The 15000-nt window shown below is 36.3% G+C and overlaps 1 protein-coding gene across 3 annotated transcripts in view; it reads right to left on the bottom strand.

Moving 5' to 3' along the window:
• mgat4c (mgat4 family member C) overlaps positions 1-15000 on the bottom strand; it is a 121791-nt gene that overhangs the window by 46683 nt on the left and 60108 nt on the right. The window lies entirely within an intron of this gene.

Here is a 15000-nt window from a genome sequence, read left to right as displayed (position 1 = left end):
GTCTCGTGATTATGTTTATGGAGGAAATTATGGTTATAACTAACAGTCAAACTCCGCATGTCCAAGCTGCAATTAAGTCCATAGATATCAATGTGCACAGTTTGTGTATTGTGTATGTATCCTCTTTAAAGCCCCAAAGTTAGTTTACCCTAAAAAGTTTTAAAATTGCCAAGTAATCATTTTCTCACATCAATAATTTACACTTGACATAATAGAAGTGTTGTGGAATGATCTTAATATTGCGTGGTTTCTTCTTAATATTGTTCTGTTTGTTCAAATAAAATCCCAGGATTTAGTTTCAGGATCATAAGTCAAGCACCAAAAAACAACAACTTGTAACTTTGGTGATGATAAAAACTTCTATTATCCACTCAAATCAGCTCCTTAATGATCAGCTGGCTAAACTTAGACCTCAGCGGGAAGCATATTTTCTGTCTCTGTCACTAGATTTTATGTCAACAGCTTAATGGAATTAACACAATTCATTTATAATGCCAAAAGTCCAAAATCCACAATACTCAAGGGGTACAAAAAAGCAAAAGATGAATGTGGACTATATGCAATATACATCTATAATTAATACAGTACATGAGCTATATTTAATAGTTTGTTAGTTGCCAGATTTCTACTCTGTGATCGCAATACATCAAACACACACCACCTAAACGGTTGAAAGAGATTCTCTTTAAATCTCAATCTCGCCCACATCCGTTTTGTTTTAAAGAAAGCCATGTCAAGTGCAGGGGATTAAATCCCGAGAGCTTTGTAGTTAATCTCATTCACTACACTGAAATACAATTTCACATGTTAAAACATTTTTATGTAGGGTGTAGAGTTGGTGGCTCTTTTAGTCCAGTAATTATTGAGATCATCATGTGAGAGAGAAGCTTATCCTAAACTGTCACTAGAAGGGCATACAAGAGAAATGTGTTTTATTTATTTATTCTAGTTAGTGAAATAGCCTATTTATGCTGGAGAGAGTTGACATGTAGTGACCTCCCATTAAGAATTTAAAGTCATTAAGAAAAACACTGATTCATCTTCTATCTGAGCTGGGAGGGTCTAGTGAGATAGTAACATTCATACATTTTTAAACAAAATTCATACTTCAGGATTTTAAATGTCAAACCTGCCTTCACAGCATTCTACCCATGGCTTGACAGAAGATCAATCATGACCTTGAAAAATAGAACAGATTACAAGAGCATGAAAATGAACTTGTACCCAAACTAGAATGCAACACGGCAGTGCTAACCGGTGATTTTGCAAAATTTCAATGTCTGTACCTCAATTGTCAATTGTCAGGCCATGTAGTTAGCTCTGTGTTTCTGTAGAATGATTTCTATATGGATATGTACTAGATTTTCCAGTATTCCATTTTAAAGATATATATATATATATATATATATATATATATATATATATATATATATATACAGTATTTAAAGCTATTTTGGTATTTTGAGAAGATTGGTTTTAATAATTGGACTTATTGATAATAATCAGGCTCCTCCAGACAAATATGATCCTATCATGAACATTGTCAGATTTGTGCTTAGTGCTCGGTGAGGTCCTGTCTGACTTTTTACAAAATAAAATGCTGCATTAGAAATATCATTTGATAATACTTAAAACATTTTTTAAAAATACCTATAGTATCAGAGAAAACCGGCACTTTGTATCGGAGCAATAATGATATCATTCTTCCAGCTGGAATGAAAGACTCAACAGCAGTGATTCTATACAATGTAGTGCAGCCTTTACAGCTTCCCTATAGTACTTAAGCTTTGATAGCTCGAATTCTGTGATAGAAAAGCAACCTTTTATTCCCAGAGTAATTTACCATAGCTCTCTATGGGCAGCTAACACATTTGTTACGCTGGATGCAGTGATCCACTTGATTGCATTCTGCTGATTGGGCTGTAAGCGACCTGTTCTCTCATGTTCCTTTCCCCTTTTCACCAATCTCTTTAACACATTCTCTGATTGACCAGGCTTGGCAGCAAGACTTTTAAAATGCAATGCTACAACTTAGGGATTTTTTCCATCCAAAAATATCAGATTGAGTCTTCTGGACGAATTGAATGTTCTTTTATTTATTGTTAACTCGCTTTTGTTGATAACAAGCATATACAAAACATATACCTACAAAACAATAACAGACTTATCTAAATCTAATATAAAATCTAAATGTTGCCTTTCTGCTATAAGACTCAAATTCTGCTTTATAAACAGCATATAAATAGTTTCCTCCACATAGTGTATAACCCAAGGGGCACATGTAAATGGTCTGTTAGGTTAAACCATAATGTTAATATGCATAACTGGTTAAAAAATAGTAGTAGAAAAGCCTGAACAGTTCCAGCAATGCTTCTACATTACAAATACAGATTAACATTGCTCAGATCAACTGGGTTTCTGTCTGTGCATGCAAACTGTGTATTAGATGATGCAGGTTTGCCGAGAGAGGCACTATGTTTCAGCACTCATCAAAGGCATTGTCAAGAAAATGGAAAACTGGGACTTGCATGTCCCATCACAAACGCGCCCCTATTTAAATGAGACAGCTTTAATAATTCTTCAACATCCAGGCAGAACTCAAAAACTTTTTTCACCTCAGACTAAATTTGGCACCTTTAAGGAAAAAAACAAACAAAAAAAAAACCACCCACACAAATGAACTTAAAGTCCACATCCATACTGAGTGATTTTTTGCTGTAGTTATCCATGCAGCATGTGAATCTGGCTGTTAAAAATAACAATAAAGCCTATGATATATAGAAAGCAAGTCATAATACATAAAGCATGGGTTTATAAAATAGAGAAAGCTTTATCGAAGACTTCCTGGAGATATAAAACTTTATCAGACAAGAGAAAGTATCCTGAGTGCTTTTTCTATAGCTTTTTCTATCAATATATCTGTGTACAGCAGCATGTATTCGCATGTAACATCTGTACAGTTAGACTTTGCAGATATTCATGGATAGTGTCTTCTTATGATACAGAAATTATATCGGCACCATTTAAGGCACTACATGTGACAGGTTTAATATAAACTGCATCTGTAACATGTCTCTTAAACTCTAATAATAAAAATGTCAAAACCCAACAGTGATATGATAATTTATCTGTTTTTATGCATTCAAAGCCAATGCATTATCTGAAATGACATTGAACGCCCCACACAATCATGTCATGTCATACAGTATATCCATTAAATAGCTCAAAATTGTTTTTTTCCCCTCAGTCCAGAAACAAATATCTCATCTCAAAGCAATTTTTGTTGACTTTTACTTTTCATTATTATTTTCATTCTTATTCGTATTTAGAATCTCATAGAGAAATTTCTTAAAATACTTAAAAACTGATTTTTATACTGAAAATGGAATGTATAATTAGGTATATGTTTAAATAAATGATGAATAAATGACATTCCAGAAAACTGTGAAATGGAACTTGGTCTCTTGCCAGTGCATTCAGTTTTTTTTTATTATTATAATTCTCCTTATTTTGTCTAACACTGAAGACTAATGAGCTGCTCTTGTTTCGTTCTTGTATTAAACCGAGTAGCTGAAATCTCAGACATAATGCTGTTATTTATATCCAACAAGCAGCAATGATCATCCATTATGTGCATATCAAAGAACAACACAAATCCTTTTAGAAACCATTATTACCACCTGATGAACTTCCCAAATGACGGCCAACATCATAATATATGACATTTCAGCGTGTGCTTAATAAGTTATTTGGTTTTGTAGAGTCTCATGCACGTTATTTATTAACAATACTCTTTTGCATGACTGAAATCTGGACCATTAACTTAGTGGTGCAATCTGTTTCCTTTATCAAACTGAAAAATTCAAGACCCAGTGGCGATGTTCACATGCACATAAACAATCCTAATAATTCTTGTGTTATTCCCAAACTGTGGAGATACATGGGATTTTTGTGGATATTGTGACACTTCATTTACAAATCCAAATGCAATTTTTTTTGCATTTTGCAAAAAAAAAAAAAAAAGAGTCACCATCAGCATTCCACTGACAAAGACTGATTATTATATCTACTGTGTAAAGAAATGACACCATTAACCTGAAGTGTCTTGCCTAAAGGTACTGTTTGAAAGATATTTGCTGTCACATGAATAAGTGAGAAGCAGGAAAGTACCCATATCAAGCTCAACTAATTGGCCATTAACAAAATTTGTACTAAGACAGAGAGAGGGCCTTTACAGATGCTCTAAGACAACGTCAAAAACTGCTGCGCTGACATTTATGCGAAACAACCATGTGAGAAAGCCAGATGTCAGTTTTGCCCAACACATTAACCTGGCTGGATTAGGAAGCACACATTGAAAATGTCATGTGTGCAATTCCATTGAGCCGAGTACAGCGTAAGGATTTGCTTCGGCCTTCGGTCTCGTTTTCAAAATTATTCGTCATATTAAGACTTGCGTCGTATTAATTTAAATGGAAATGGGATGCACAGCCTGCATGACGGAGGGAAGGGAAAAAAAGACAGAAAGCGGCTTGACTTTGTGGGAAGTTGCAAAATGAGAAAATAAGGTGATTAAATTGGATGAATCTCTTGTTGATACATATGTAATTGGAATTCACAATCAGGTTATCATCCATGAAGGACAGCATGAGTGTGTGTACAAGCACTGCTGCATATTTGTAGTAGAGCAGCAGTGCACTCCTTCACCACAGGCTCTTGGGGAAAGGAAAAAGACAGAAAGGGAGGTCAAATGAATATGGAGAGGAGGCTGCATTCTATAAAAATGAAACCCTTTCTCCATTTCCCTGTAGACAACTGTACAGCATGGAGAGGTTCTTTATATATTAAATCAGTCCACACAAGTTTTTTTTTTTTTTTTTTTTTTTACATATTGTTTCTTTCTCAGCTGTGGATTTGTGCATTACATCAAAGCATTCATTATCTTAATTACACATACTTCAGAATCTATTAGCAGCGGACACTTGGCACATTTGAGGCAGATCTGACAGTGTTTGTGAAAAACAGATCTTTAATGCAAACTTTTAGAAGTATAAAGGACATGTTGATGGATTTCTCTGTCACCAAGATCTTTCACATTTTTTCTCTTATTATAATTCTCCTTGTTTTGTCTAACACTGAAGACTAATGAGCTGTTCTTGTTTCGTTCTTGTATTAAACCGAGTAGCTGAAATCTCAGACATAATGCTGTTATTTATATCCAACAAGCAGCAATGATCATCCATTATGTGCATACTAAAGAACAACACAAATCCTTTTAAAAGCCATTAAACCCTGATGAACTTCCCAAATGACGGCCAACATCATAATATATGACATTTCAGCATGTGCTTCATAAGTTATTTGGTTTTGTAGAGTCTCATGCACGTTATTTATTAATAATACACGTTTGCATGACTGAAATCTGGAAAATTAACCTAGTGGTGCAATCTGTTTCCTTTATCAAACTGAAAAATTCAAGACCCAGTGGCGATGTTCACATGCACCTAAACAATCCTTATAATTCTTGTGTTATTCCCAAACTATGGCCTTAACTGGTCATTAAATTAGAAGGGGACTAAATACATTAAGCTTATGGACGAATAAAATATATATTGTTATTTTACTACAACCAGAACATCCTTGTTCCTTAATGTTAAGCAAATCTGAAATGCTAAGTAACATGAATGTTCTCTGAATGCTCTCCGGACCTGCCTGATCTCAAACCAGTTCTCATCAATTGAACCTGCTCACTGTGGAGTTACATGGGATTTCAGTGGATATCACCATACGAACAGATTTGCTCTCTAGTCTGAATCTGTGAACAGTTCAATAGTAACTTCAAGAGATAAATGAAATGTTAAACCAGAATAAATTTGACCATATAGTACACAGTTATAGAATGTAAATTATTTAATCAGACTGTCCAGTGCCACTCAGATGTGAACGAGTTCCCTTTTGAGTCCGTTTTTCTCAAGGCTTCTTCCTCATGTCATCTCAGGGAGTATTTCCTTGCCACGGTTTCCTATAGCTTGCTAATTAAGTAAAGATTTAAGTTCAAGAATTATAATTTATATCTACAATATATATATTTCTGTACATCTTGTTTGTAAATGAAAACTGAATTGAATCCAATCAAATGTTGTCACATAAAGTTTCTTTTCTCACTCTGACTCTTCTCTCAAGTCATTTTTGGATGAAGTTGTGCTGAGACAGAAATCATTTAGAATGCAATTTAGACACAAAATGACACGTGACTAAAAACATGAATGTGCTGATCTGACCTGCATACTTTATTCTGTTTGTGTTTTTTTCATTGCAAATTGTTTCCTAATTTCATTACCAGCAATTTCACATCCACCAGCCATCTCAACCTAGCAGAGGAAGGTTAGCATGTGAAAGTGACGTGACATACAGCTAAGTACTTTATGGTGATCATACTCAGAATTCATTCTCTGCATTTAACCCATCCAATGTGCACACACACAGCAGTGAACACACACACCATGAACACACACCCGGAGCAGTGGGCAGCCATTTATGCTGCGGTGCCTGGGGACCAGTTGGGGGGGTTCGGTGCCTTGCTCAAGGGCACCTCAGTCGTGGCCGGCCCAAGACAACAACCCACAACCTTAGGGTTAGGAGTCAAACTCTCTAACCATTAGGCCATGACTCCCCCCCCTTTGACATCTGAAGCAAGCCAACTGCATCTTTTCACAATGCTGCTCACAGAGAAGCCTAACACACTCAGAGGAAAACAGTATCAACCCTCTTCCACATACAAGGGCTCAAATACATCAGTGATTGCGTAGTGTCTCTGTGATTGACAACGGAAAGGGAATATCCCTCCCACCCAGACAGTACGATCTTAGCTTCTGGCCACGGATGGCTGTGACTTATGAACTCCTAACAATACAGCTTTTCTTTTGAGCCACTGAGGAACTAATGCTCATGTTTTATGGTAATGTTGTCTATACTCTTGCATCCTTTGGATGACATAAAATGCCTTTTTATAAATGAAGGCTACACAGTATCATGTTTAGAGGGCATATAAATAGTTTATACAGAGTCTGAGATCAGAGTGAATTCATTTAAGACTGGTAAAAATCTTTGCATGTAAACACTGGCATTGCTTCCCCTGAGAACAGTAGATTTGAACAATCAACTCAAGCAGACTATCCCACAGAGGTAAACTGCTGTGTGTTTTTTCCAGACAGTGATTCTGAAGTGGCTGGTAGACCTGAAGCACGGGCGGATAATCCGTTGCCAGAAATACAGGGACAGGGGCATCCAGCTGTCTTGCATGGTGCAATGGTCGAGTGCTTCTCTTCTGGAGGTCAATGTCCAGCTGATGGTAAGGCAGTGTGTCAGGAGACACCATTGTTTTGTTCTCTGTTCTATGTGGAGCCAATGAATTGAAATAAAATCTTCCTACAGAACTCTTAAAAGATCTGATCAGTTAAAAATGATCATATTATACAGTAGTAGTTGTTTGTTAGACTGCATTGTATTAAAGGACATTCACCTACTGTAGACAAATGAGACCTGTAGCAGGTCTCATTTTTGTTCCTGAAGAAAAATGAACAACACCATATAGCACTCCTTAACAAGAAAAAGTAACTGTCTGAAGGACAGGGAATGTGATATAGATCTTTGAATAGGACTAGACCATTGAAAACAAAAATGATCTCTCTTCTTTCCCAGAGAGAAGTGTTTGTTTTCATGACCTTTATTAGACATTCAAGATTCAATACAACACACAGCCACCCAATGGATTGCTGTAATTACTTTTGCAGATAGAGGTGAGAGAGAGTTCAGGAGCATCAGAAGAGGGACTCACGTTGGTCAGGTCTTTGAATTCCCCAGATGGGCCTGTCACAGTAATCTCGAAAGCTTTGTCCATGCCAGTGAATGTTTCTTTCTTTCTTTTTTTTTAAATGTTGGGCTCAGTGAGTTTTAGTCATTGCCAACTCTGTTTCTCTCAGCATATCAACACAACTGTGATTCCACGCCCAGAAAGACAGCCATCGTGTCATTCTGACCTACAACATAAACAGCATTGCTGAAAGGCTTCACAGGACTGGAGGAAAGCACTAATTATTTCACTATGCTGCTGTGTAGATGCTGGGACTGAATCAGTGCTCATTACTCTAGACAAAAAAGAAAGTTTGCTGCATTGAGTTGAAAACAGAAAATGATCAGACAACAGCCTGTATAAATATATATAGGAATTCCACTTTAATGGGAACACCTGTATATCTGCACATTTAGGCAATTAGCTAATCAGCAGGAGCTCAATGCATAAACTCATGCAGACACGGGTCAAGAGCATCAGATAATGTTCAGAACAAATCCCACAATTGAGAAGATGTGATCTCAGAAACTTTGACCACACCAGAGAGGATGGTTGACTATTTTAGAAATTGCTGAACTGGAGATGTTTTGAAAGGGAGAAATGGTCGAAAATACATTCATCCATAATCCAGACACTCATTACAGGCTATAGAAGCGTCTAGAGACTGTTATTTCTGCTAAAGGAGGCTCTACTAAATATTGATGTGATTTTTCTGTTTGGGTGCCCAAATTTCTGCACCTGTCTAATTTTGTTTTGATGCATATTGCACATTTTCTGTTAATCCAATAAACCTCATTTCACTACTGAAATATTACTGTGTCCTTCAGTTATTTGATAGACAAAAAAATCAATTGCTGATATGCTGATATTTATAAATGAAAATCTTGGAAATTGTCAGGGGTTCCTAAACTTTTGCATACGACTGTATATTGTGTAGTCAAGGTGAGGTTGAGAAATACCTGTGTTTATTTTTTCTTTTATTTATTTTATTATTTATTTATTTATTTATTTATTTATTTATTTATTTATTTATTTATTTTACACAAAGTAATTTAATCTGCATTTATTTAATCTGCTACAGACTATCTCTACTTTTGCAATACTTGGATTGCATGAGAAACCGTTATGTTTATAACACTCTAACTTTCAAGAAGTCGAATGCAGAGGCACAACAGCACAGATGACAGAACCCACACTGTTCATATCTACATTGGCCAAGGTGCCTAAGCAATCTCTCCCTCTCTCTTCTTCTATTTCTTTCTTCCCAATCCCTCACCCCAGGAAAAGGATCCTGAATGCCACAGATGCACATTCCCTCACATTTAAAGGCATCAATGTGATTCATCGTCACATTCCTTTGTCTCGTATAGGCTTTTATTTTCTCAGGATAGCTGGTGCCATTTCAAAGAGTCAGTGTGTTGAGAGACCCTCTGGGCCCCTATCTCACTTTCTCACTCTTCTATCTTTTACTTCTATCTTACACTTTTTGAGTAAAGCCAAGGCCTAATGTGTGTATCTTAAAGAAGCTCTCTCTGTTATCACCTCACCTAATTTTACAAAGTAGCTCTTAAAGGGTCTCCAGAATAATCTTAATAACAAGACCTTCTGATTAGACATCAGGTGCTAACAGCTGATGTGCTTTAATCTCTGCTCTGCTTCTTTCTGCTCGGTCCCCAGTGAACACAGGAGAAACAAGCAAAACTCTTCAGCTAGCGAAACCTGTGATCAGTTTTTTCCACATTCTTCTTAACATCTCACATGCTACATTAAATCAGCACAGATAATATAAGGTCAGCAAATGTTCTTGATGCCCATAAACATTTAAGAAATTGATTTCTTTCAGTGTTCTCAGCTCCGTAAGCCTTATAATTAGCTTTCTGCTGCAAAACAAGTTTATAGAGTTTCTGTTAACAGGATATTACTTATATAAATATATAAATTCAGAAAAATACATTTTAATACATTCAGGAAATGCATAAAAATGTATCCACAACGATAAACCAGAGGCGATGGTGGACAAGCTCATCCTTATCTGGGTGGCATCATTAAGAGCACATCAAACATGCAAGTGACTTTAAGCTGTGTGTGTGTGTGTGTGTGTGTGTGTGTGTGTGTGTGTGTGTGTGTGTGTGTGTGTGTGTGTGTGTGTGTGTGTGTGTGTGTGTGTGTGTGTACGCGTGTGTGTGTGCGCGTGTGTGTGCGCGTGTGTGCGTGTGTGACACTAGACGTCTAAACAATCAAGAAGTCAGAATGCATGGGCATACTGTAATTAAACACAGTCTTATAGCAAAAGCTATACTGTATCATCAGTGTGAAAAAGCACAGTTACACTCAACAAATGTCCAATTAACCCATGGTGGATTTCATAATAGCATGTATTTTGTCCTTCAAGGCATTAGCACCTAAACAAACACACACACATACACATTCAAAGTTAACCTTGCATAAAACACAAGGAGTCCAATGACACATGGCTGAAAAACAAAGTGTGTTTGTCTTTTTTTTTCTTCCAGCACTCACAGCTGCACAAGCCCGGGCATCGTTTCATTTCTCATAACACTGTCATGCCCCTATGCTCCCTGCACTGACTTCTACTGCTCCAGATGTGAGTGCTAAAGAGAGAAAAGAGTGCCCTGACAGGACAGTTATATTTAATATGGGTCTTGGAAAGACAAAATAGACCACACTGCCGCCATTACATGTCTTTGCACCATTCACAGCCCGGGCTAACAGCTGCTGTGAAACGAGGAGTAACATCTCGCAATAGTGCTTCTTCATTATAAAAACATCACCAGCTGTTATTTCTAAGAGAGAAAACAGGATTGTTACTGTGATCTCCTGTAGGAACAGTCTCACCTGCACTGCTGACTATTTTGTACGGTGGCGCAGCTTCAGGGGGAAGTGAGAGTCTTTCTGTCTCATACAAATAACTGCATTTCCCTTTCATCAAGGTCTGAGCAGGAAGGACAAAATATTTATTCTTAATGTTGACTGAAAATCATTATTGCAAGAGAAATATGAAAGAGACCTGTGTGCATTGTGGTGCCGCCGGGAGCGAGCGCATCGGCTCAGCTGTTGCTCACTGGTAAATCCTTCGTGAGATTTTGTCAGACACTGTTTACGTTCTCTCGAGTGAAGGGCTGCTTTTGTTGTTTTGCTCTGAAAGATCTGCACGATCTATTGTTCTCCTTAGAGAGTTCAGTAATGGCTGTGACAAAAAAAAAGACTTTTTATTTTAATATGATAAACATTGTCTCAAACTTAAAATAATAACACTTTTTTTTTTAACAGAATGTTTTTTAAGATGTTCGAGCAAAAGTGTTGAGCAAAAACTCATGGAGAAAGAAGACTATTGTGCTAGTGTATGCAGATCTCTGTGAAATGTGAAGACATCTTTTTAGCCGTTAGATGATTAGAAATTAAACTTGACCAGCTATTAACTGTAAACTAAGCACTATAAAATAATGCACAAACTGGAAGGAGATATTTATGGAAGATTTATTTTAACTGGTCACTCAAAGTTTTATCAAGTTTAAGCAAAAGTCAAAACTTTTTATTAGACATAACAAAATGAACAATATTTGCATTAATAGTTGTATAGTTTGCGTTTATACTTAACAGTGAAGAATACAGAATGATGTCAACAGAAGTAGATTTACTTCATTCTAATGACAACAGCAGGGTTGTGGATGATGTGGATGAGGTATTTAATTTGTAGTAGCCCTTTACTGGAGGTTGAAAAAAATTCAATCAAATCTTAAAACTCATTGAGGTGTCTGAACAGAATTAAATTCTAAATACACGTTGTTCTAAATGACTTATTTTCATAAACAACAATAAAAAAGCATTTACAACTAAAAAACGTTTATATTTTTGACTTATTACAAATGTTTTCTCACTACCATTGGTTTAGATGGTGTGCAGTTACGTCTATCTATCTATCTATCCATCTATCTATCTATCTATCTATCTATCTATCTATCTATCTATCTATCTATCTATCTATCTATCTATCTATCTATCTATCTATCTATCTATCTATCTATCATTTTGTTATTTCCTGATATAGCTTAATCATTTTAACAATAATTCTTTGCCTTTACTATGCATGCGACTAGTTGTATTCGAATTTATAGAAATTAGCACTCATTATTTCAAATTCTGCTAAATCATTGCCTTCATGTGCAATAGAGTATTATTTACAATTTGGTGTGGTACAAATCTTTGTCCATTAATTACACACAACCCAATTGCCTTCAGGTGGGTCTGTGCATATTGATTAGACACAACAAAAACTACAGGATCCCAAACACACATATTCACCTAATTAAAACAGAGAATGTTCCTTTTTACACCCTTATTTACATGTCAAGCATTCTGACAGTCTGACAGTCTGACAACTGATTAATAATTACCAGAATGCCCAGAATTAACTCTGTATATTCATCTGCTAAAATGATGTGCACAGCTACATTCATGGCAATATTTCCATAAACATATTCCATTCACTGACAGCTCTTTTGTCCGGATGTCCATGTTACAATGTATGTATGAATGTATCTTGGTGCATTTTTCTGTCTTAAACAGAGCTGTGCTGTTATCACACACGTTATAATCACAACACATGAATACTCATGCAATAAATATGATCTCATGATAAGATAAGGTCTGTACGAATCACAGAGTTAATCATATAGATAACAGTAACTATGTGAGTCTTAACAAATACGCTAAGGGCATTTTAGTACCTGTTTTTAGTTACATTTTATTTAACATGTACAGGTAAAGGAAATTAAACATGCTCTATAAGAAAGAAAAAGAATGTAGAAAAACACACTTTATTTTAATTGTAATAAACTAATCAAATTGTAGCACAGATACAAGCTCTGGGTCTGCTCTGCTACTTTACTCACAAGAGTGAACAATCTGAAAATATGACTGTTCAATTCATCTTCTTTCTTCAAGACTACATTACAACAAAGATCGTAGATGTGATTTTATTAACAAAACAACAAGGTAACAAGGACAGAAAAACACTGGGGAAAAACTAGGCAAAAACATAACTAGACTCAAAATTCTTAAAATAAATACAAGGATTCGAGGCACTGAACACAAAACAGGGACTCGAGGATTCCGTTCTGAAAAACGCAACACAGCAGGGATAACTAGAGGGAAAAAAATAATATACATAAAGGACAGGTGAGCAGAGATGGGATGGAATTAAGACTGGGGGGAGCAAAGACACATGAACATGAAGCAAACAACAGCGCATAACACATGAACATGAAACACTGCCGGAACACACCCTAGAGTCCCGCTAGTGAATGTACAATAACAAGCCTGACAGTAGTTATTGATTAGTTTACTATTAATACGTACCTGAACTTAGCACTACTTCATGTTTAAGTAAGCATTATTTAGCTATTGGTGCATGATTATTGTAAAGTGTAACAGATATCCTACACTACAACAGACAAAAAATAAATAAATAAATAAATCGATAAAACCATTGGTTCTGTTCCCTCTTACAATCCTGGCAGATCTTTCAGACCAGAACACATCTGGCACAATACTCCAAACACTTGAAACATTTCAGTCGTGCTTCCTAGACTCCGTCTGGTTTAAAATCAGAGCACATGGCTTTGCATGATAGCGTTCTGCGCTAGGAACAGCTGTTTGGATGAATCTTTAATGCTTGTTCCTATCAATGTTTCCCTCCGCTGCTGTACAGCTGTACCTCCCCTCTGTGGTGTTCCAACTGCCCATCATCCATCAGGCCTGTGCTCTTCCCTGCTCATTAGAGCTTGTGTCACCAGGCCACTGTTGGCTACAATGTCATTATAGTGGGTCGACGGATCAAAATAGAAAGCTGTTACAAGTTTTCTTGTTGTATGAGGGGAAGAGCTTTATGTACATTCACAGGATGTACCTTCAAGGTTCAATGACTATATAACAGAATAAAAAAAACATTTTATCTAGGATGCAACATAGAAAAAACAATTACCAGTGAGAAGGTTTTCACAAGAATCTACAGTATATATATGATTCTTAAGAAATCTTTATCGTACTCCACATTAAATTAATACCACTACTTTCAAATTTAAAAAATAAGCAAATTAATACAACTATCCTTCTGACCGTAAAATCAATCATCGATTTGTTGCAAAATTCAGGCTTTTTAATTCCCAATGCAAGCAAAAGATAACGATGACAACAGAACGAGAAACACGAATAAAACTGAATGTAAATAAGCTATTATTTAATGCGCTAAAACTACACGAACAATATGCTTTCAATATGGTTTTACATGTACTGTGCAGCAAGACTGAAGAGTGACTATCATTTTACATGTGCTTTTCACTGCACATGTGTTAATACCATATGCTTAGAATTAGTTTATGATTAAAGTAAGAAAAACTGGTGAAATTTATGCAAATTGAACACAATTTTAAGCCCGGTGTCAAACTTGTGCGAGGACACGTCACACCATAAAATGCTTTGAATTAAAAAAACATTAAAATCAGTCTCTCCAAATTCCCTTGAAAATAGAAAGTGTATCAACAGAGGCATGTTTATGCTCTTGGTGAGTCGACTGAACAGCTTGCAACTGCTTGAAACAGGACTGCATTTTACTTCAGCACTGCATCTCACGCTAATGTGTTCAGAGCTCAGGATTTAAAAATTGCAACGTATTTTTACAGTTTTTTTCCACCAAAGTCTCTAGCCCAGGTGTGTAGAATCTTATTCGGAAAGGGCCGTTGTGTTTTCGTTCCAACTAAGCAGAAGCCACACTTCTTATTCAGGATCATCTGATTAAACAGGTGGTATCAGGTGTAGCTTCTTGGAAGATTGGGTTCTAGTGTATCTGTGTGTGTAATATGTGACTGACTGAAAACATGTGAATTAGTTAGCATAGCATGCCCTTTTCTCTTCCATACTGAGAATAGTTTCCATTAAGGAATGTCATAGTATGGATTATTTTGGACTTTCAGGGAACCAAGCACACCAGCGCCACAAATGATAATGAGGCTGGGGCTGAATTTTTTTCTACCCAGTCTGTAGATCCATCCAGTGACTGCCATGTCAGGATATTACACAGAATGAAAACCCCACTAGTTTTTAATTATTGGGGCTAATATTTTTAAGCC

The sequence above is a fragment of the Tachysurus fulvidraco genome, chromosome 13, assembly GCF_022655615.1.
Source record: "Tachysurus fulvidraco isolate hzauxx_2018 chromosome 13, HZAU_PFXX_2.0, whole genome shotgun sequence".
NCBI classification, from domain to species: domain Eukaryota; kingdom Metazoa; phylum Chordata; class Actinopteri; order Siluriformes; family Bagridae; genus Tachysurus; species Tachysurus fulvidraco.
This window is presented reverse-complemented; position numbering and strand designations above follow the sequence as displayed.